This window comes from Anarrhichthys ocellatus, unplaced genomic scaffold, assembly GCF_004355925.1.
Source record: "Anarrhichthys ocellatus isolate YVR2014 unplaced genomic scaffold, GSC_Weel_1.0 scaffold19, whole genome shotgun sequence".
NCBI classification, from domain to species: Eukaryota; Metazoa; Chordata; class Actinopteri; order Perciformes; family Anarhichadidae; genus Anarrhichthys; species Anarrhichthys ocellatus.
Window position 1 is genome coordinate 4,697,900 of NW_022280049.1, and position 24,914 is coordinate 4,722,813.

Below are 24,914 nucleotides of genomic sequence, written 5' to 3' on the forward strand. Positions count from 1 at the left end.
CAGATTCTAAAGGGGGGCCTCCGAGAGTCAGTATTTGGCGTGAGAACAGGTTGGAATTACATTTCTTGTAATGTTGTCAACAACGGCTTTTGCGAACACATTTGATTATGCGTCCCTTCGCATCTCTACTGTGAGACACACGAAAAACAATTAACAAAATATCCGCGAGTGAGTAACCGCAGTTGCGACTTGCACGTGCAATTAATTTCTGACTCATTGACTGCCTTCAGAAAACCTGAAGAACTCATTTAACACGGTGAGTGGGTTTTCGATATCTCTACAAGCGTGACATAAACTTGTGAAGTGCCACCATTCACTCCTGGTGACTTATTTATGGCGTTAAATAATGATGGTGTGCGACTCACCTCGCCAGTGATATTGCTTTTGTCCTGAAGGAGTTCAGAATCTCCTTCCCCAAAAATAAATAAATGTCATGGTTTGTTTACCAGACAGAGAACAAACTGCTTGTTACAGGGATGAGAGAGAACTGTACCGCTTTTCTATTAAGTCGCCCTTTTGCACAACTTCACTGCTACACCCCCTCCAGTCAAAAAAACACCATCCGCCGTGTGCCATGTGGAAATGGAACAGTAAGTGCTTTAGTATTAGAATTTGTGCTGTTTTTCTGGCTGTCTCCAGCAGGAGTGCAACAGATTAATCAGTGTGTCCTCTGCAGTTTTTGGAGCAGCAGGGTTTATTGAGAAATCTGGCTCTCGGAATAGATTCTGTCACAAAGTTATTATACTGCTCAGAAAATGAAAAAGTCATTGCAGCTCCAAAGTGTTTTCTTGTCCATACCGTTGTTATACAAATGAGCATTAATATGCGTTTATTTACTATGGGGGTGCTGAAAAAAAATTTGTTTACTCTCATTATTTTCGGAGAGGCGTCTGAATTACCAGAAATGGTGAAATAGCACAGGTGCAGAAAGGAGTGCAATATAATGGTCTCCTGCTGATCCTACAGGACAGAAATAAAACCATGTTGTTTGGTCAGGATTTTAGCAACACTCCTACACTGAAGTGAAACAAGCCGAAATAAAAACAGAATTTGAAACTTCACCTTTTGCTTCTGTGCTTTTCCCTACTTATTTAGATCGTCTTCATTCCGTTGTACATCCATTGGCAGGAGATGCTGGTTATTTAATGTACCTACAGTACCTGTAGCTAGACTCTAATTGTCCCCCAGGGGCACTTCCACTGTTTCAGCTAGGTAAACGCTTTGTGGCTGTAAGCCTATTGTGAATTATATCAAAGGAAATTAGATTAAAGCAATTGGATTTTCATGGTAAATTAGTCTTTAGCCCTGAAATGACCCACTGAATGAGAGAACGGCACCACAGGCTGATCTAAGTAACTGTAAACTACTGTGCCGTGCTGTGTGTTTTTCACCAGCCGACATGGGAGAGAGAGAGAGAGAGACACGAGATTATTCTAATGGCATTCTTCAATATCTGTATTTACAAACAAACAAAAACAGTACAGTTACATTTGAGGGCTGTGTGTTTTATAGAAAGTTATCACAGTTTTTTCAAAAAATTCTTTGTGTCGTACGCAAGACACCGGAAAGTTTACGCCTCAAAAAAAAAAGCCTCTTCTGTTTGTTTGTCTCAGGATGATGCGGTGGTAATGGATGCGCCACTTGATCAGCGCACGACATGAGAAAATAATATGCCATGAAAGTGACTTTTCATTTGCCGGCAGCACACATAACCATATTACACGCTAAACACAAGAAAAGCAGAAGGACAAAATTAAGGGTTGTTTTCTCTGATAGCTGCGTATCTAATTTGCATGACTTTGCATAATATAGTCCATAAAGGCAACAATATTTGTAATGCGACAGCCAAATCATATTTACCTTGATTGGGCATCAACGTTAATTTCACTTCGGATGCAGGGTAAAGAAAAAGGGCCCCAGTTTGGGATGGAGCGCCGGGAAGAGAGAGAGAGGGAGAGATAGGGGGGGGAGGTTAGAGACAAAGAAAGACTTAGCACTTCTCTTGAGGTGTCATCATATCTTTAGCACTTCTCTCTGAGGGTCTGCTTACTGAATAACTGAAGTTAGTAATGTTTGTTGCCATCAATTCAGACAGTTGATGTGAGATAGGAAAATGGGTGATGGGATTCTTTTACTGTGACGGACAACTGTGGTTCTTTTTAGCATTTCATTATGTACTTACAAGATAAGTTGAACGTTTTCTGAACACCTATACCATCCTCTGCTTGTGGATGAATCCCTCCCTCTCTATCTATACTGCAGGTCTATCTGACATGGGCGACACGGGTGTGTGCGCGAGAGCACGAGATCGAGAGCGTTTGGCATCTCTGTTAAAAAACAGGAGACTAATTACCTCCTGAAATAATTTAATGTCAGCCCTGGTGCGGGCTCCCCTCAGCGGGACAGCTGAACAGGCCCAGCCCTCTGCTGGGAGATTCATCTCTGTCAGCTTAGATAAACCTGCCGGCCATCACGGTGTTGGCACACACACACACACACACACACACACCTTGCTCCTGGACCCGAAAAAAAAAAAGAAAAAGCCTGATGAAGTCTTCCTGTCCTGTCCCCGCTGGAAAAAGACAGGAGGCCTAAATGAACACGAGCTTTCATTACCGCTCCCCTTTTTAGCACTTAGGAGGTGCATCTGTTTGTATGTTGTTTTTTTTCGCAAATCACCTTTATCCTCTGCCGGCATAACCAGCTGCCATCACTGTGTGCAATGGTCATTGTCACGTTGTGGGTAAATGGGAGTGAATATATGCAATGCATGCTCACTTGAGGAATTTTTCTGATCACAAATGTCAATCGCAAAATGCAGTCTTCATTCACTTTTACATGTTGACAAGTGGGTATCATAAATCCAGCTTGAAACACATTGATGGTCATTATTAAGTGACTGTAAATTACAAGTGTGGGGGGGGGGGAATTATGTTTCACTCGTTAAAACAACAGTATTATTCATATTTTCTTTACGCTTTGCTTGGTGAAGGAAGAATCTTAACACCCTCCTCCCAAAATCTCAAAAATAAAAAACTTTGATTAAAGCATGACATGTTAATGAATCAATAATTTTCACTTAGCCAAATTGCACATAAGAACCTTACAAAATGGTGAACCCCATTTACTGAAAAAGAGACTGCCCTTTTATGCTGCCGAAGAGAATTATGAATAATAAATGTAAAGATTATTTTGTATGAGATGACGTTATGGCCTCACATGCCTTGTAAATACATCTAATAAAAAAATACTGCAAATATCAAAACAGGGAAGTATTAAGTCAGTAGTTAACGGTTGAAGTCCATTGCTCATCAAAGTGCAGGAGAGAGGGAGACAGCTGAGGACAGCTCATGCCTTCACGGCACAGATAACCTTTGGTTTCTCATAAAGACGATGTACAGTAGTTCTTGAGAGATGGACTGAAGGACACGTGTCAGCATTAATGAACGGAATAATATTCAGAACCGTCAACGTGTTTCTGTTTGACTTCACATATTAATCCAAAGGGTTACCGATGAGTGATGCTCAACATTCATTGAAGGCAAACTTTGCTGATAGAGAATGAAGATGTTGTGGAAACACTTTTGAAAGATGATGCTCCATCTCTAATAAGAGCCTTGATGCAACTATACTGACTTTTTCTGTTGTTCAAAATGAATTTCACTCTACAAATAAGAAAAATAACCCCAAAACAATGCTACTGCCCGCCCCTCGTCTAAAAGATGCGGGCACTGTGGCTCCTCTGGGCTGTGTCCTTGTGGTCCAATCAAACCGCACCTTATGTGTCGGTCACAGTCCGGTGATGGATGGCTGCTTAGCCATCCATTGAAAATGAATGCTGAAATATCTTTCCAATATTGGCATACTATTAAAGCTGGAGGTGAAGTGCACCTATACGTGTTTGTCGGACACTAACACCCGCAAGGACGTTGGTCCCTCATCATCACCTGACCTGTTCAGTGTTGCTCTCTGATCCTGGCTGTTTAGATAAAGCAGCGGCGTGAAGTGGCGCCTTTGAAAAGATGAGATTCATATGTATTCAAGACATAAAGAGAATGCTTAAGTGATATGTCAATAAAAACACATTCAGTGTTTTTGTGTTTGTTTTTTGCCAAGCAGGCAAATGGATTAACTTGTTGGCAACATAATGAAAGGGATGCAGACGAATACTCTTTGTTATTTGATGGGCATGAAAAGCACACACAAAAAGCGATTCTTGACGGTGCCCCAATGGCTCTTTGTTTGGTGAGAAAATGGACATAAAGGGCAAAACTGAAAAGCATCAGCGGTTATATTTGTCCACGCAGACTTGGACTTTTGTTTCTGATTGATGGAGCAAGAAATTCAGATACGCAGAGTTAACAGCGTTTTGAATGACGAGGCTGTCATTGTATATTCATTTAAGATCATTTCATCTGGCTTCTCCTTCTTTCTCCTCGCCATCGTTCTTTCTCTCTCTTTTTCACACTTTTGTCTTCTTGGATCCATTTCTTAAAGGTCAGACGGACAACAGCGTCCCCGTACTTGCAGACACTTTTGTCAGATGCAGGGACAGCAGCTGTATATGAAAACGTAGAGCCATGACATCATGACAGCTTTGTTGTTCTCAAAAAAAAAAAAAAAATGAAGTCCTTGGGACTTTTATTCGATGACATTCCAGTTTCCATCTTACAGTAAGTTTTCTCTCTCAGATCCGATTATTTGGCACCTTTGGCACCACTTTTGCGCTTTATGAATTCCTTTTTACCGAGCACTGAGACAGTGGTCTTCAAGGGTAAACAAACAGTTATACTATCAATATATTCAAGTCAACAGAGGTAATTATGTTTGTTTTTTTTCAAATCTGAATATTTCACACACTCGCCCTCAGCTCGGAAGTTAGATCTCAACACATTATTTCCCCGGTGAGTGTTTAAAACTCTTCTAAAGGATCCTCGTGGAAGCTCGGAGGCCAAGACAATAACCTGGATTACATTTCACAACACAAATTAATTTACCCTTTCTTTCCCTCAGCACTTCTTAGCATGTTAACGTCAGACGGATGCGAGAAACTTGCCCCCGAGACTCGATCTCTGCGGTGAAATTGAATTCTCAAACTGTGTGAGTGAAAAAAAAACGGCTTGGAGCAGGTGTCATTCAAACGCGAGGAGGCCAGAGTTTGAAATAAAACCCCGAGTCAAAACACGGGCATATTCATCGACCCCTCACCTCTTCAGCCATTTATCCCGTTTCTCTTTCTTTTTTTCTTTCATCCCACCAATGAATCCCTTCATGAAACGGCACAAAGAGGTAAAGAAATGAAGAAGAATTGTGAGAGTGAAGGATGATAGAATCCTAAAGCTTTAAGGTGAACGGTACTACAGTATCTAGGTGGTGTAGAATGAGCTCCATTATTGCTCTCAGGGCTCAAATTGAAAACATTACCACTCCCATTCAGAGTCCTCAGACACAGAGGATGGTCTTTATTTCCAATCTCAGTCTCCTTTCTGGTTGAGGGAGCGCCCGTCCTGTATGAGTGTGTCTATATGTGTGTGTGTGTGTGTGGGTGGGGATGTGTGTTTTTTTGTCTCCACAAGAGTGTCTCGATAAAGTCCTCACTGCTGATGCCGGGCATATACGTGACCTCCCCCGAGCTTTTTTCTCATTACCCCCCACCACCACCACTCGCAGACGGAGACCTCAGTGCATCTTTAAAGACTGCCTTTACATCGCCAAAGCTGTGGCATTAGCCGGCGGCGCTGCGGTGTTGACCTTGGCGAGCCCCGGACACATCATCAGTATGCATTGTGTTGCACTCAAAAGGACACACCGCTATATTCTGGTGAGGATGGAAACGGGTGAAAATCACAAGTTACTTAAGAAAATAAATAACTAAAAGATCTAGTTCTTATAGCCTTTGCTGTCAAGTTCAAGTGTTTCACATTCCTGTGTCGCTTCTCAGTTTGATTCTTAGAGAAAAAAAACCAAGGCCTGAAAGCTTGGAAACATCATGTACCAAAGATGCAAAGCTAAAGATGGCTTGCTTCATCATATTCATGATTATATTGCGGAGCAACACTCTTGCATTCGATATGAGATTTTACATCAAGCACATGAAATATTGAGACATTTAATGAAAACAACTGAATATAATGCATGAAAAAAGTCTGGAGCATACTCATATCAGGCTCTCCTTCTGTAGTGCAGTACGTGCCAACCTGGCTCATTTCTGAAAGGCTGTTTACCTAAAAACAATTCTCTGCAAGTAGAAAGGTCACATCTCCCTCATCCCTCCTCCACCCTTGTTTCTGCTGCCACCCCTCCCCTTTATCCGGGGGAGGCTGCCAGATTGCTTTAGCCTTTTTAGTGCTGCTAGCTGACAGACAGACAAGGCGCCGACAAGGTCACCGCCAGGAAAAGCATTCATGATGGAAGCACCAGCTTTAAGGGAAGACGCCAGCACAAACCCATGAGTCGAGGACACGCACTGTGTGGCTTTAAAGTCAATTAAATGGGAACAACTGTATGCTGAATCTAAAATCATACTGTTATGCCACAAGGATGAGTTGCTGAGAACTAGAAAAATATTCAGAATTTTGTAGTTGAAAGACGCGGTCTTATTTCTCCTCTCTTCTCCGTTGTCTTTGGATGCTGACACTCACCGTCAGTGTAACAGCAATTAGCAAATGAAATTAGAACCCCTTACTTTTTGCAATAACAGCGGAGGGTGCAGCTGCTCCACTTGCTCCATCGCTCAGGCACATATGCACGTAACACAACACTAAATGCACCTCCATTAACTTTTGAAACTTAGACACCTCAAGCATTTCTTTGTGACATTTTGGCTTCTTTTTTTTTGTCATATCTGTCACTCCTCAGTCCCCCCAGGTACTCCTCATCATTTTGAAACCCTTCATGCTTGTCTGGCAGTCAATAGCCAGGGCTAAAAGAAGCACTTCCTTTTGGGGCCTCGAGCACAAACACAGGTTGCGAAGGCTAATGCTCCTTCCGCCTGACAGCTCAAATAGAAGCGTGCGCTCTGGAAGAAAGGCTAATTGGGCTGAATGGGATATTTGCATTAAGGAATGGCGAAGGTGTCGAATTGCCTAATCACTTTTCATTAAGAAAGAAAGGTTGAATTATGCTGTTAAGTGGTCTTTTCCACATCAACAGAATGACCTCAAACCCTCAACCATCATTCTTACTTTATAACACTGTCGAACTGTGGTTGATTGCGAAAGTGCCATCACCTTAAGTTTAAAATAACCTTACTGCCATTGTAATCCGATTCAGAACGGTCTCTTATGCTCAGCACAACTACAATAAGGAGAAATACTGTAAACCAGTCAACACCTGAGAAAAGTTAGAAGGGTTCATCTCTTATGTCCTTTACAAAGTTAGACTTCTCCTTGTAGGGGGGAATGTTTCCAAAAATGAAAAATGATGTTAATAGCTATCTGTGGGCAGTGGCTAAGACCCTTTGGAACGCTCCTAAGAATATATTCTCTTTTATTGTCCTGCTTTTTTGGCTTCTCTGATGTTGCAGGGCTTAAGGCAACATCGCTCACTGCACAAACGTGGTGGTGAAAGGACTGAACAGATGTGTCCGCGCTGTAAAAAAGAAAAGGGAGAAAGCTGACGCAAAGATAAATGAGATGAGAGGGGGAAAGAAAATGATACAGTAAAGATGGAGAGAGAGAGAGAGAGAGATTGGAAGAAGACAGGGAGTGAAAAATGAAGTGGCGTGATGCCAGTCCATTGCCTTACCTTGTTATCTTCATCCCACTCAGTTTTAGACTTGTCTACGTGTCTGACAGGAAGTATCAAATGGATCAGGATTCCCAGAATTTCGCCCTCTTGCTGATGCACACGGCCACAGACAGAATCGAATAACGACGGTTGTTTATTAGTATGTGGTGTGTTATACTTCATAAGGTCATTAGGGAGCAGAGTCTTAACAGGAAATCAATCCATCTAATCAACTGTTCGCTCTGAATCTCATCTCATTTCTCTCCAGACTTGAGCATGTAAAACCAGACAGAATTACAGCACCAAAAGTGTTTTTGATTTTGGGAGCAGGTATTGCATCTGCATAATTATTTTATGAAATGAGTGTATATTTTGGGCATGTAGAAAGAAACGTACCACGTCAAAATGTCACACAACACAGTGGCATTCTTTCTTTTTTACAGCTTGAACAATCCAACACCCAAGCTGAACTTGGTATACATGTCGTGTAGATTGCCCCCGTATCACTGCAGTGATGCAAATAAATTGTGAATCTGCAATGTTCATGAGTTCCCATACATTATTGTGAGCGGGAGGTGAAGCGTGATGTTCCTATATTGCGATGTCAAAGTGCATTAGCGAAACTCTCACTCTCCCAGTGGGGAACGAGTGCCTGATGAAACATTAGTTTAGCAACAGTGTCAAACCCTGTTTACCGTGAGGCAAATGCATTGCCACGCAGGTTGAGAGAGACAATCGTTATGATCAGAGGTTGAGCCCTCATGGGTCTCTGTAGGTCTGGCTCCATTATTTGGATGTCTGTTTCCCAGTGAAAATGTGCATGAGCAGGCCGCAAGGGCCTTTGGGGGACCGCTTGTCGCACCAATCCAGACCTGCTGATTCTTTGGTGATCAGTATTAACAGTAGGGTGTATCCTTAAATAACTCTGCAACCATTTCCAGTGAACTGTCCCTTCATGTTGGGGTCACACCAAAAATTGTTATTTATCCATTTCAATGAAAAAGTGCATTTTGACTGAAGGTTGACCTGCCAAAATAGCCAGACTGACCGACTATCGATGAGAGAATGGGAGCTCGGGTTTTCTCATCAAGTTTAAACATATCCTGTTTAAGTGAATCGGACACTGAACGCTGTTCATGTTGCATTTCACAGGCTCCACCTCCACTCCAACCATCCACCTGTAGGCTCTGATTCTATGTTTCCCTTGGGGGAATGTACATATTCAACATTTACACAGTAAATAGTTAGCTGACTGCTAAATCAGATGTTTTTATTTCACCATGGAGAGCCAAAACTTGTGTTTTGTGGTTCTGCTAAACATGACTCCGATATACTGACGGTTGTTTCTATTATTTAGTCCACCACATTTATACCATTGTAGATAGGTTGGTTAATAAAACACCTCCCTGCATTATGCAATACACTTCGACAGCACCACAGTCTGCATCCATTCAAAAGAATCATGAAGTTGAACCCACACATTATGACCTTCATGATGGAAAGATGTATTCCAGGACTGTTGTGTTAGACTACATTCGTTTGAGCTGGTGCACCTAATAAACTAGAAAGTGAGTGAATAATGATATTAATAGTTGAAAAATTGATAAAAGCGGCTAGTAAAAGGCAAAGTATTGGCCTAAAGACCCCGCCAGCAGGCTGTAATTCTGTTGGTGCTGAGTACCCGACATCTCCAGAATCAGCACTCTGGACAGCGGCAGTGACACAAACAGCAAAATAAACGATCTCTGTAAAGTGCATTAAACTTCCTTGAAACCTTTTACTCTATTATATGTAGTTCCAGTTAAATGGACTAAACAACACTACTGATGATTTAAGTGCCCTGAAAATTGTGAAATAAGTACTGCGCATGTAAGCTTGTGCAGAGATTATAAAGGCCTCCCCGCTGAATGATAAAATTCCCACCCAGGTGCCACTTTTATCTGTTGCATTGCTCTTCAAGGTTATCTCAAACGTGCGACACAAAGTACTCTCACCCGGCAAAGAGAGGAAGCAAGGAAATATAACCAAAACCATCAGTCACTAATTCTATTTCCCAGCTCGGGGAGGTGGTACAGCCGGAGGGGAGGAACACTGACTTACACACCTCCACTTAGCCCCAGCTGAGGGCCCCCCACCACCCCTGAGATAGAGTTACCACAGGGGGCCACTTGGAGGCTAAACGCCCTTCTACAGCAGGCCCCTCGGGGCCCCATTGTACATTCGTCCCTCAGTGGGAACCCTTGCCACTGCAATCTCTAGCCAATCACCTTCCCGAGAGACGGTCTCATTTGTGTAGAACCTGAGTGAACTTTATGTGACTGTGAAGCAAAATTCACACTCCAAGGACTCGTTCAATAGAGGCTGTTCATTTTTTTTTTACCTGTCTACAAAACAGTGTGATATCCTACTACAGTACACCACAGCTTTGTAGAGGAATGAACGGCATCTGTGTTTATATCTAAAAGCTGGGGCTTGTTGATGACTTCAATACTGCAGATTCATGAACATCGTTGCCTCACCTGTGCCAATTCAAATGTTTCATTGCCTGCAGCCCATGCCTGTCTCCTGTTTTGTCATTCGATGTACGATTCACATTCAGCCATGGGAAAAGAGCTGCAAAGCATTATCTTTCTCAAGGGAATGCAGCTTTGTGAAGGAATTTCCCTTCAGAAGATAGCTTTTCCTTTTTAAAGCAGATCTGGTCCTGCACCATGTGGCCTCCAGCGAAAGGCCAAGCCTGTGTGGCTTTGCCCCAGAGATAGGGTCTCGAGGCAGGGGATGGATCAGGCCCATCCCATCCTCCCCGTGCTGGCTCACACTAGTGAGAACACCTGGTGTAAGTCCTCAAAGTCCGGGGCAGGATCGCTGCTCCGCAAAGCGTAATAAGCCAATATAGCAGCTTTTCTTTGCTTTCAGCTCCCTTATCATGAGTAGACGGGAGTCCTTTCTTCTGGTCTGGCTTTGTCATGGCAGGAAACCAAACAAGACAGCAATGGGGGCTTAAACTTAACTTATTGGAGACCAGGCTACTTCAATTCACATCCATTCTATTTATAATTCAAAGTTACTGACTTGAAGAACAGTTGAAAAGGTCAAATGTATCACTCCTCCTTCCAGAGGGTCATGTTTGGCAGTACTACACCATCGTATATATACGTCCTGTCTGAATGGATGTATCCAATATAGTGATTGGAGGACTGTGATACGCTGTCATGTGCTTTCTTGGTTTTGCAGTCTAATATTCCCACATGTGCTGCCCATACATCCAATATGAATTCAGTTGTGACTGTAGACAGGGAATATATACAGACTTTTTTTCCAATTCAAGCCCCAAACTGCTGTCGTAGGTCTATTGAGCACTATATTCCAGCGGGATCATGCTGTCTCATCTCCCCCCTGTCTGGTTTTCCCAGACTGTATGGTCTCTCTGACTCTCTGTCAAACTGTATGTGGTGTATATGTGAGCGCGCCGGTCTCAAAGACACAAGAGTACCGATCTGTCAGCGTCACCGCAACAACACTCCTTCACGAACTCGATCACTAACTAGGCTTCCACGGATCACTTCTTTCGCTAGAAATCCTTTCATATTTGTCCAACTATCCTTTTATCCCTCTGCGTGTGAGTGAAGTGCTTACACATGCACAAAAAAAAGTCTCGAAAACACCAGCGTAGTACTTATACAAACAATAAATCCTTCATATTTTAATCTCCACAAGCATTACTGTTTTTGCCACATCATGGAAACAAAACGCCTCGTGGCTGCAGTCCATACTGTAAATCTGGTGAGTGTTTCTGGCAGATTGAACAGTCCTTGGAATATATGTGTACGAATAGGTTTTCAGAGCCCTAGTTATCTGCTCTGTAATATTTGCTAAGATAAGCATTGTGTCGACTAGCTGCGGGCCCTGGTTTGGCGTAAAAGGTTAGCAAAGTCATTGGGCTGCAGCACGTGCAATGTTGCTGCGGCAGCATTCATCTCTGCGAGGATAATGTGAGCGCCGTGACATTCTCCCGGTTTTAGTGAGGGCGCGGAGAAAGATATGGTCTGTCAGCATGACGCAGATTGGTTGCAAGATGCTAAAGGTGAGACGCCGTAGAATGTGTGGCTCTGCACTCAGTGCCCCTAATTTGCATGGAGTAGTTTGTATTCCAGAGCAGTTTGTAACAAGATGTGCGAGCGGGAGATCTGTGTGTGTGCGTGTGCATGTGTGTGTCTTCGCAAGCTACTGTAAGGCAACCATTTACTCGCTTACATGCAAAAAAAAAAAAGCTTTTAAACCATCCCCTCCCCTTGCTTCTTACTAACTTCTCTCTCTTTCCCCGAAAGAAACAAGAAACAGATGTCCAGGCGACCTGGCTCCATTTACCAGAGCTCCTCTGGAGTATAACTCAGCGCTTCTCCAGAACCCTGCCCAGCCTCCAGACACCAGGCCCAGCCTCACCATCCTTCTGCCCCGACGTGGGACTTGCGAAGTGGACTCGGAGACGGTGATGGCAAGGGCAGCGAGCCAAGACTGGCTCTGTCTTCATATAACTCCTGCTGGAGGTGGGAGAGTGCGAGCTGGACTCTGCCCATCCCTCTGCTGTAAGTGGTCATTAAAGAGCCGGCTGACAGCGCTTTCCTCTATGAGTAGTGGTGGAGGTGTCCTGTTCGCTGCACCAGCTACTCCACTCAACACCACGAGGTTCAATTTAATGGTGTCCGCTGGTTAGTACTGATCCATCTGTCAATGTGTTAGCGTGTTAGCTATCATCATGCCTTGCAGCCCTGTGCCGTGCAGAGTGTGTCTTCTCTGACAGTACTAAACTTCAGGTTTGAATGCGTGTAAGAGAAGGACAGACACGTGAGAAGATGAAGGAGGAGAAGTGGTTTCTTCTCTCCCTTTTTTGTAAACCTTTTTTTTGTTGTTTCAATTTCCCTCAAATGAACCTGATTAGTATCAAAGATTAAGAAACAGAGCTGGTTGACAGGTTGATCCTGAGGTAATCTCAGTCAGGGCCTCTCTGTCTGATTGCTGTGGACTGAATGTGAAGCACATTTGAAATGTTTTATCCAAGAGGCCTGTAGATTGCTGCAGATAAAGCTTTGAACAGCACTCGTTTCACAGGAAAGACTCATCGACTTCACATGCATGCGGCCCTCCAATTACCATCATTACATGTGACAGGCTACAAGTACTGTGGATATTTATGCGGGGATGGGAGCAGGTTGCATTCCCAGAAAAATAGATAGTAGTTTGGGAACTGCAAATCTGGTATTAAATCTAATGCGATGTCATTTCAAGCAAAACTCACAGTTTGTATATCAAAAAAATAAGGCTCTTACGCATCACGCCCCAATACTGATGAGGCATCGTTTGATTCGCATGCTAGTATTATCCTCCGAGTTAATGGCAGATGTAATTTTATACCCATCAACTACTACATAACGTTCCATTTCTTTTTCATCTTTCAATTCCAACGCATTGTTCTCGCTCCAGGTATTCCGGCAAATGGTGAATAAATTACTTGGAGACGCCCAGAAGCCTTTATGGTTTTTCATTGTTATTTGTTCAGTATGGTTCTGGGTTTTATTTATCTGCCTTTATTTTATGTTGGGAAATCGTGGCAGATAATCTCAGGGAGCAGGCATGGGAGAATTAAGCTGCGTGGTGCCTTGGTTGGCCCCCCCCCCGCCCCACATTCTATTTCCCTCTACCCCTTTCTCTCCCCATGCCTGCCTCCCAATCCAATCTACCCCATTCATCAGATGGAAGTGATAAGCTTGGGGAGCACATGCAGAGGCACAATGTCGGCTAAGCTCTCTGTGCGACTGTGTTGTGTTGCAGTAACTGTCTCATATGTGTTGCCACCTTGAAGTGAAACATTTTTAGCAACTTCTGCTTGTGTGTGTGTGTGTGTACAGGTTTGGAGTAAACAGTGGCAGAGGTCAATATAGGACATAAGCATTCATCACGGACGAGGAAATGTATGTCATCAACGCAACCTGTCATGTTCCGAAGATGTTTATTTAAATAAGTGTTAAACTGGATGTTATGTGACACTTTTAAAGGCTCTCTATACAGGATTCAGAGCATTAGGAGCAGACACCAATTTGCTATGTAGATATAAGATATAGTGGAGTGATGTCTACCTGAGCAGTTAATAAAGTAACTGTCCGTCTGTGTGTGCTGTAATCCGAGCTTCTCTGTGCTTCTGGCCGGCCGTGCGTGCCTTTTAGTGCATGTTTGTGCTCTGCTAATGGTTAGCTCTCATGCGGACCCATGCCGTCATCGCGGAAACATAGCTCCCACACTCCAGTTCCCTGTCAGCTAAACACTGTTAGCTCTGTCAGAGCTGTTGCCGTTGTTTGCAGGGTTAGCACTGTTAGCGCTGTTAGCTACAAGCTGTAGGCTCAGCCGCTGCCATGTTGACAGCCGGAGGCAATGGAAATGCTCTCTACTCTGTATTTAGCACCTTTTAATTAATTATAAGTGGATATTGTTACAATAACAGTTGTTCCAGTAATTTCAAATGAGTTGAGCTAGAATACTTGTACCCGCTAGCAACTGCAGAAGTACCCTCTGGGGTACAAGAACCTCTGGTTGTGAATTACTGCTGTACAGTATGCGTACCTGCATCTGAATTTGCAGGTGTGGTGAGAGAGAGAGAGACAAAGACAATGAAAGACAAAGACAGAGCGATTTAATCTCACTAGCATAGCGAGTATATCTTTCCTACTGTTCAATTCTCCATGTTAGACTTATCTCAGTCGATGGACATACAATAAATCAAACGAGACCTTCGCTCTGCAGATAGAAAATGAATTGCCTTCATCCTTCCATTAGACACTTTATCTAACTTCCATTCTTCTATTTATCTATCTGGGAGAGCATTCATGTGTCACTTTCTCTTATCCTTGGAGACGAGCGTGGAGACAATGGTTCCACTGCAGCATTTCCTCCCGTTCTGTCTCTGCTCAGCAAAACATGACGGAACAAATGAACCAATTAAGTGTGCTGGTGGCTGTGCTGTCCCTGGGGGGGCATCTAAGGAACTGAGACGGCCTGATTAGCTCCAAGGTAGGCCTGACTGGAGACAGCCTGCTAAGAGTGAGAAAAGCTCCCATAATGTGAACAAACACCACTTGACAGTGCACCTGTGTGTATCGCCCTCTGTGCTCTCGGCATTTTGATTGGTGTTGATTTGCTGTTTTTAACATGGAATTCTTACAGAGACAAACACATGTGTGTGTTTGTGGATTGTAACTGCATTTTACAACAGAGACAGACCTTATAGCCAGCAATATAACCTAAAATGTGGGATACATGAAACGACAACAAATCACCTCCATGAGTGACTTCTCCAGTTGGGGAGTCGAGGAATGTCTTAGGCACTCTAACTTTATTTCCATTGATCCCATGTGCTTCAGGAACACCTAGATGGGTTCCACTTGACTGTAAACAAGAATGATCAGTTAATACCTGCAGTATTGATCTGACTTGGCCCTCTAACATTGAATCTCTTTGAAGCCACTGTTCAATCTTCATGTTATCACACAATTGAAACTTGTGAGCTCTCTAGGGCTGCTGTAAGGAAACATTGCTTACAGAGACACATCTATAGCCCCCAGTAAACAGAGTAGGCGAAGTAGAGGTTGCAAAAACGGAAACAAAACAAGTCGCCTTGGCCATCTAACAAATCTACAAGGGAAAAATGGAGAGAGGTCTTCAGGAATTAGTTTCAACTGGACAAGTTTCAATTGTTATTTCCTCTCAGGTAGTATTGGCCATGTTTCATGTTGACAAAGACAAGTATTCACATGTGATGGGAATATCCGAGAAGACGCAGCTGATTAGTTATGCCATTTCAACTTTTTTTTTGCTTTATCGAATTTTGCCACTTCCATAAAGATTTTCTGAAGTGATACTTCAAAATGCGCATGGGAATTTGTGAATGAAATCACGGCTTATATGTCTTACATACATACATACATTTTCCTGTCATGGTCGGATTCAGAAAATATAAACCCGTTCCCACTCCCAGCTCGTTAAACACTGCCCCTTGGTCAGTGTCCCTTGGCATCGAGATTGACGCACATAATGGCACTTTAGTTACTGAGTCTGCTTGGGGTGGGCGGGAGGGGTGACGGATGGGTCAAACAAACACAGGACTTTCAACCAAGAGACTGCTGTTTGTGGTTCCTGTAAAGCTTAAAGTAAGTGTTGACGTATTTAGACATGTTCATCTCTATCACATAAATCGCTACTCAAGTGAGTCGTTAGTATCCCGAGTCACGTGAGTCACGTGATCCGCTAGTTACATGTGTGGTTCATCACTCTGTGGTCACGGTAGTCAACCACGATCGTTTCCTAAACCTAACCAAGTGATTGCGTTGCTTAAATCGAACTTCCTGTCAAAATGGAAGTTAATTTTGAAAGGACACTATGCATGGAATTAGTGTATATTGACAAGCCGTTCAAAACTAACGCTAAAGGGTCCCCTAGTGTGTCAATCTTCAATACCGTGGGACACTGAGCAAGCGGTGGTATTTGACGAGCTGGGAGAAAATATCTGTGTTTAGTAAATGCTTAAGTTGCACCCAGATTTGTGATTTTGAATGAATCCATACCCCATAGAGGTAAACTGTACTGCATTTTAGCTGAGCTACTCACAAGTCATGGAGGAATTCATCCTTTGGCCTATGATGCACAACATGCTGAATGGGTGACTATGTCACCTCAGTTGTTCAACACAGGCTTTTTACTTTTCTATCAATCCTAGAGCCACTCAGCTCTGATATTGGCCCTGCCTACCTCTCCTATCCTATTTTGCTTATTTTCTGACATTGTGACATTCCCCCTCTCTTTCCCGTCATCGCCATTCCGACGAGATCTGCAGTTTCCGGTCCTAGGGGGAGAATGGAACATTCAAAACCTCTTCATCTCCGAGGCAATTTTGAGGCACCTTGTCCCCCTTGGTCAATTTGTCACCTTGCTGAACGCCAGGAGGTGTCCTTGGGGCAGACCACTGGTCATTGCTCTACCTGACACTCGGAGAGGGAGAAAAAGAAGGAAACAGAGAGAGGCAGAGGGAGAGAGGGAGAGGAGCAGAGGGAGAATGAACCTGACAAAGGCCCTGCAACAGATCCGTCCCACTCAGCAGAGCCAAGGGAGTATGCAGCCAGGCTGTCAGCACCTCTCATTAGTCAAAGGCAGCCTCCCTGACAATGTGACACTGATTACTGAAAGCCCTGATTCAGAGTTTCTCCCCTTCTCTGTGTAGCCGCAAACAGTGTCAGCTAAAGCTGCATGCACATGTTCACTCACATGCGCACACACGCTCGTTCAATCCACTCTCGTTTCTCCCCGAAATGCTTGAAGTGCGTTTCATTTCCTTTCAACATTCCCCTCCCATTTCCAAAGGGACTAAAGCCTTCATTAAAAAGAGTGATAAAGGGCAAACGGGTGCCTTCAAGCTTTATTTAGAATCTATGTATTGATTTCAAAAAGGTGTAAATAAATATGAAATGGCATTATTGTATACAGAGGCCTTGACACTGGCAGCGGTGGTGGAATTAAAGGGGATGAAGAGCGGCATTCATTAAGAGTTCATCATTTTTATCGATCTAGCTGACACCTCTCCGCACTGAGGAGGATCTGATTGCTTTTAGTTAATCACTGCTCAGTTGAAGGGAGGATTGAAATGAAGTTTTAGGGGGGGTGCAGAGAAAAATGGGAATTGTCTCCAAATATCAAATAGAACAGTGTCAGTTCTGACTCTCTCTGCGGGGAGACCCTGGCTTTCCACTCCCTTTGCTAGAAACTTTAGTTCCTAAGATGTCAAAAACTGCACTCCACCATTTATTGGACACTGGTACTAGTACAGCCAAATGCATCCATGATTGTAAAATCATTGTTCTTCAACAACAAAGTGCCCATGATGTAGTTTTCCCCTCTGTTATTTGATCATTTAGTGTCATTTGGATGATGTCTTGAATATCTGTGATCCATACCAGGAGGGAAAAACAGAGCATTATTTGTATAGGTCTGTGGTAACAGTGCATCCAAGATAAGGTATAAATGCTTGATATTTGAAGGTCTGGGATTAGTTAACTAGGAATTCCAATATTTGATCAAAGAATGCCCTATTTCCTTGATCTTAAAGTACAAGTTGATCATCTTATTTATCACGGACATACAGTATTTGTGAAAAAACTAATGAATCACCATTTTGTTTTTCAGGCTTGCGTGACCACGCATGCACAACTACACAGCTCCATGGTGATTAAATACAAATTATTATGCTTGCAGTCTTGAGAAGTGAACAATAAGCCCTGTGTCAAAATAGCACACTAGAAGAGGTTCTAATTAAGCAAAGCTATACAAACAAATTACCATGTACAACATTTCAAATGAAAAAAAATCTATACACTGATCTTAGATAAGAGTCATTTGTTTGTGCTTGTAAAAAGAAGGCATTCAGCAGCACTTTGTACCCCAACAGCTTAGAGAAAATGTCCCACATAAGAAAGAAGAAAGTAGGGATAAAAATAAAAAAACAACTGAAAGGTTATGCTAATGTCTATATCTAAATACAGATACAGAAAAAATAGATGTCTCTGTTAGCACAACAGAGATGAACATGCAACATATGTCCTTCTGTCCTCTTGCAATTCTCGAGGTACCGGTGGATCAGTCACTCTCAGGACAAAATAGATCTTTACTGGGTTGTTCTTATTGGTGTATACAAGATTAGCTCATCCTTACACAGGAGAGGTTAGTTGATCTGTAAGTTAGTGCATCAATTGGAGCATTTCGGATGTACAATACATGTCATCGTGGCAAATCATCATTTATATTTACAGTACAGTAAGTTTGTCTTATTATTTCTGGAATGCTTGGCCAGTTTTAAGCCACTGGGTCAACAGAGCATGTGGCTAACATGAGTAGAAGCAAGAGGAATGGGCACTACTAATGGGAAAGGTCATTTCTATCAGTGGTTGACTGGGTAGCAGTAGTGTCATAGCACCTCACCCACATGTCCAGGAAATAAACCTCCTCTCTGCTCATTCCCATTATAAACCTAAAGATGCTGTAAAGAAATATTTTCAAGAGTGTGATGGCCGTACTTGCTGCCACACATCTGATTTCAATGTTGGTAACCGTCCCCCAATCTTTTCTTTATAGTTTACGATTAAGGGTTAATTTCCTCCTCATTGAAACAGTTGACCTTTTGACCTCATAGTGTCTTTGCGTTGTCTCCTTTTGCTTCAAAAATGGTCTGATCAGTCATTTTATTTGTTCCTAATTGTGTTAAATTTGGTCTGTTGATTCATGTTAAGTTATCAAAGCCTGACATAAAGTTATGCTATGACCACTTCTATGGGTCCAAAACATTGGTCCCAATGTATTATGAATATTCTGCTGACAGTGTTTATTTCTGATTGGAATAAGTTGGACAACCTCTAGATGGACATAACCTTTGGACACACAGATTGAGTTGGTCAAAAAAAAAAATGCAACGTAATCCAGGAGGAAATACTCATTTTCAATGAAACCCATCCTTATAATATCATAATGATACCATTTGAAAAAACACAATAGGCTCACTAGGATATATTACTATACATATACACTATTTCCAAAGAAGATTAGCAAAGTTGAAATGAAGCCGGTCCTCTAGAAAGAGCTCAAACTTGCCAAACGTCTTGAAATAACTTCACTTAGGAGTTGAGTTCCATGAAGACAACAGCAGTAAGGGCTGTGAGAGGTGTCTCTGCAAAAGGCTCTTTTCATGTGAGTGCTTTGAGGGCAGGCGGCAGGAAGCTTGACCCCTGTGAGAAGAGTGTCCACCCTGCCCTTCAAGCACAGATACTGCTGTTAGCCTAGCCGGGGCAAGGATTAAAGGGAATTTGTAGGGAGTCCTTGGCTCTGCAATTCTGACTCCCACACTGTGTTTCCTAGTTTGTGCCACCTGTGGACTTGCCAAGGGGGAGCATGGTCTGTGTGCCTTTGATTGATCCACATGGCATTTTGACCTGGGAGGGTTCCATAGGCTCCTATCTTTATTAGAAAGCCTGCAGCTAGCTCCCACCGAAAGCTGAGAGACTTTCCCTCCAAGTCTCCTGTGTTTCAGCCTCCCTGACATGAATACTAAGTAATCTCTCTATGGCGCTCTTCATTTATCCACACTTAACCCTTTGACCAATTGACTGCTTCGCTTGTTTGTCAATCTGCCTTCACAGTGATGCAAGTGGTATGCATGCATTCCTCTCATTAGAGTGTTGCTATTGTAACTGCAATGCATCGCACACTGTCTGCTTGTCAGTATACAGGGGGTATGTTATGTATCAGAGGCTGCAGCCCTCCCCTCTCACTATCTGGGTTCTAACAAGGCCAGGATAGCAGCCAGATTGACAGCTGCTGGGGCATTTTAACAGGCTTGGTGTTAAACTGCTAAACTCTGAGGAGGCATATGAATGATTGGCTGCCAAACCACACAGGACACAAGCCCACTGCCTTTGCTATTACCATTTTCCAACTGACCATAAGCTTTCACAAAGAAGAAAAAACTAACATTTCTATAGATAGGCAACAGACTATTTGTGTTTTAGACTGGTCTGATTAAAGAGCAAGTTTAACTGTGTTTAAGATTATTGAGGGATGTGAGTATCCAAGCAGGTGATTGGGTGACATTTAGATATTTTGTGCTGTCATTTTATCATATCCATCAGTCATCCATATGTTTTTAGTAAATGATGGGCTAATAATGAATACATATTTTTTTTTTTATAAATAATTCCTTATTTGTCAATTCTGTCATGAATGATTCACAGCAAATGATATATTCCTATTTGCATTAATTATTAGTTTAAACAGATGACTTATATCTTACAAGTAATTATGAACAAATAGTTTCTACATTATTAATGCATATAAGTTATTATTTTCAGACCGGGTGAAGTATGAGTTCATTTTTACCTTGACATTGATTGACAAAACAATCCAGAGTAAAAGTCCACTTTCTATCTTTTTGTGGAGCTTTCAGGTGTATCACACAGTCTGGAGTTTGCGCCAATCAAATACCTAATTCGTAATTTAGAAGCCAACATGGACGGGAAGTCTTCAAAGTGCTTTGGATGAAATCAGTACTGAGCTTGGATGTCCACATCCATCTTCATGACAACTGAACAAAGCACATGTTGATGTGATACAGTTGAAAGCTCCAGACAGGGCTGATAAACGAACCTCAAATTGGGCTGTTTGGTACAACTAAGAATTACCATTGACTGTCGATGTCTAAACAGTGGCTGCTTTGTACCTTAAACTGCATTGGCAGTTGGGTCGCATTCTTTTCTCTCATTTAACTTTTTGTTCCAGTAGTGTGCTTAGTTCTATCTTTAAAGATTTTGCATAAGAAAATGTTGCTGAGAAATATTTTCTATAATTGACAATTTACAAAAAAAGCCCCCTTGCGGTAGTCTGGCACATGTTGTGTGGCAAGTCAATTCAGAAGGAAATGTGAACGCTAATGCTACGGTAGAATTTGCCAGTTCTTTTTTCTGTCACCTCCCTGTCTTTCCAAAAAACACCATTTGTCAGCGCACATTACATCTCTGCTGTTATAGTCCCAAAATGAAAGCCCAGTATGTGGCGCCTTTTAACAGAGCATGGTAACAGGCCTTGTTAATTGGATTTGGCTTGGTTCTCCATAAAGCCTTATTGTCAGTATGACTGACTGAGGATTACTGGGCCAGAATGGCACCATATTAACATACATAGAGACACGTGCACTTTCTTAACGCAGTGTGTGTTCCCAATGTATGCCTTCAATGGATATTAGGTCAATTAAAAATAAAATGAATGTCACCGAAAACACAGGATCGTTTTTCTTAAAACAGCCATGCTTGAACTATATATATGTGCAGAGTGTAAGAGTGAAAGTGTTTGTATGCGGGCTACAACCGGATACTGTTTTGCATGATTTATAAGTGCAGGAAAATTGCAGTCACTTTGAAGTGTCAATTGGATCAGAGGTGATTTAAAGGGACAGTTCTTCCCAAAATCCAAAATATACATGTTCCCTTCTACCAGCAGTGCTATTTATCCATCTAGAGTGTTTTGGTGTGAGTTAATTAGTTATATAGTCATATAGTCATATAGCCATATAGTCCCAATATATTGGGACTATATGGCCCTCGGCTTGTGGTGCTCAAAAGATAAATTTGAATCACTTAACAGCAATGTCTCATTCCATAAATCATGACCAGGTAACTCAAGATAATCCACACATCTTGTTGTGAGCAATTTCATGTACAAAGTATTTTCTGTTCCGACATGAAAAAAAGTGAGGCAGCGACTCTACCGCTCTCCAAAGCTAGGTAACTCACATCAAAACAATGTGGATTGATAAATAGCACTACAGGTAAAAGGAAAAATATGTATTTTTGATTTTGGGGTGAACTGTCCCTTTAATAATTGCAATTCCATCAGGACATCAGGACATGTAGAGAAATGTTCTTTTGTCTTTTAAAGAGTGATTGTTTGTTCGAAGCATCACCAAAGCAAGTTAAGTGTTTGTCTTTGATACTAAATTAACTTTTAATATGTTTACATAATTGCAGATCTATTAATGAGTCAATTTCAGAAATAATAATAAAGCAGTGGGATTTGTTTTCAGTGGACTCATCAGTTTTTCACATGAACTGTTTGTCTTTGTCAAACAGAGAAAGAGTGCAGAAAGACACCAACACACAAGATACACAAGATCACGCTCTCCTTAAGTGCTCCATGTACTGTACCGCAGACACTATTAAACGAACCATATACTAACACAAATCATCTTCAGCACAACTCAAGCCGATGCGGCATATCGAACGTATTTTCGGTACAATTCTGCATGGCTTGCTTTCCACCCGTGGCTCAGCGCGTTACAGTATTAGCGACTGAGCCAGGATAGTCCTGCGCGGCTGCAGCGAGTGAACACCGTTCACTGCGATGATTGGATTGAGGCAGACCTAAGCGCAGCTCGAGCTGCACTTATCAGCTAGCTGGCAGATAGGACTTGTCATACCGCCTGTCAGATCTGATGAGGGGAGCACGAGCTTCACAATGGAGCTAAAATGCAATCTCCTCCTGTGCAGCTGCATCGCCTGCCTTGGGGACACGCTTATTAGACATTGTAAACAGCCAAATGTGAGCTCTAAACTGTAAGAGCTACTGTCAGGCAGGCTGCGTCAGCCAGTTAGCCGGGGCTGGGAGCAAATCCATTCAAAACTACTGTTTTAATAAAAGGACTTAGAAGAAATCAGTGACTAAAGTGAATGGTAGGGCTATGTGAAGAACATATATGGTCAGGGGAAGTCTTCAAGAGGCCTGACGCTGTACAGGCTAAGGTCAAAGATAGTTGCACTCTATTTTAAGTCCACCTAACTAGTCACTAAATGTCAACTAATATGGTGTTGGAAGCAAATGAAAGGGCAATTTAAGTATTTTAGGACATCTATCAACAAGTATAACTTGTGTAATCATAATGAATGTATATCACGTTCTCACATGTGATATACGTGTTTAATATTCGTTACAGTCATCATGCATTTACATTTAAAAGTGCTCAGTCCTACCTGCTTACAGCTACATTTCAGTGTCTCTCACATCTCCATTAGAAATGGCCTTTTCAGATTTAGAGTTTCTTGAACTTCCAAGATTAACATTACATTACAAATCTCACATTTGAGAAAGGTGCTTATACCGCGCAGCACTATGCTGATATAGCTTTGCCACGTTGACACGTCTACAAAGGAAATAATGAGGGTCGGAGTAAGAAATAGAGGTCTCCACAAAGAAGGGCTGATTACCTTTCATTAGCCCATTCCTGCTCTTTTAACTCTCACACCCTACCACCAGGTACAGAGCCCTCGGCTGGATGTCAATGCCATTGAGACCAGCCTTGCTCTCTTTCTTTTTTCCTCTCTTTCTTTCTTCCTTTCTTTCTTTATTTGTTCCCCGTCTCAAACTCACTGCCCTCTTTTTATATAATCCCTCTTTCTTCTGATTATGGCCCTTTCACCAAACGCCTCCCAGTCCCCCTGAAATAATGATATTTAAACAGGCGGATATGCATAAGATTGCCAGTGGAGGCTCACAGACGTTTAATATCTGGCTGAGTACAAAGAGCGAAGGAAAAAGAGACCAGGTTGACAGGAGACCACGGAGCACACTGTCTCTGTTCTGCTTTCCTGAGATCATTAATTTCTCAGAAAGAGATCTCCCCGGGTGAGAGTCATTCACATGGAGATGGTACTATTCCTCGGGAGCCTCTATCGCTCTTTCTCTCTCTCTCCATCAGGCCATTTAGTGCTCCCTTTCTCTCACTTTTGCTGCATCGCTCCCTCCTATATTAAGCAAGCGGTTAGCTTGGCAGCCTTAGGTGACATAGCACTCATATTTCAGCACTGGGGTACAGGAGTAATGCAATGTGCCGCTATGGATACATTACATGAGAATTTGTCTCTTTTAAAGCGAGCAAATTCGGGGAGGGCGTCACTTAGTGATACAGGCATTTATCTATGGAGATCATTTCTCTTGTCCTCTGTTGCTCTCCAATCAAAACGCCCTCCTTTTTTCTTTTTTTTTCTTCCTCGCGCTTGACACGCGGCTCAATGTCTGGCATCTATGTTCTGATATGTAATGCTGGTGCATGTTACACTTGTCAAGCTGCCAGTGCCGTTTGTGTTGGATTAAAGAGTGGATGTTGCCCAACAGAGAGGACAGCTCTCTGCCCTTTGCTGCTGTCATGCCCATTTCAACTGTCAATCTCCCATGTCGATGGAGTTAAAAGGCCGTGTGGAACCTGTTTAGTTTGCATCTTCTCGCCGTCTAACAGCAGCCCCTGCGTTGGTGTGTGCCGCGGTAGTAATTAGTAATTAGTGACCCGTTACTGCATGCATTTGTGCCGTAACCCAGAGGCGTTAGCTCCAATCTCTCCCACCCACTCTCCTCCTCCCTCTCTTTTCGCAGTTCATATCTAACCTGATAGACTTTGATGACACACTTCTTTGAAGACCTGATCAAAGACGCGAGCCTTTGATGAAAGTGATGTTTGCTGTTGGTGAGGAGGTAAGGAGGAATACCAATCGTCTTTTTAAGGGAGGGACAGAAAGAGAGAGAGAGAGAGAGAGAGAGAGAGAGAGAGAGAGAGAGAG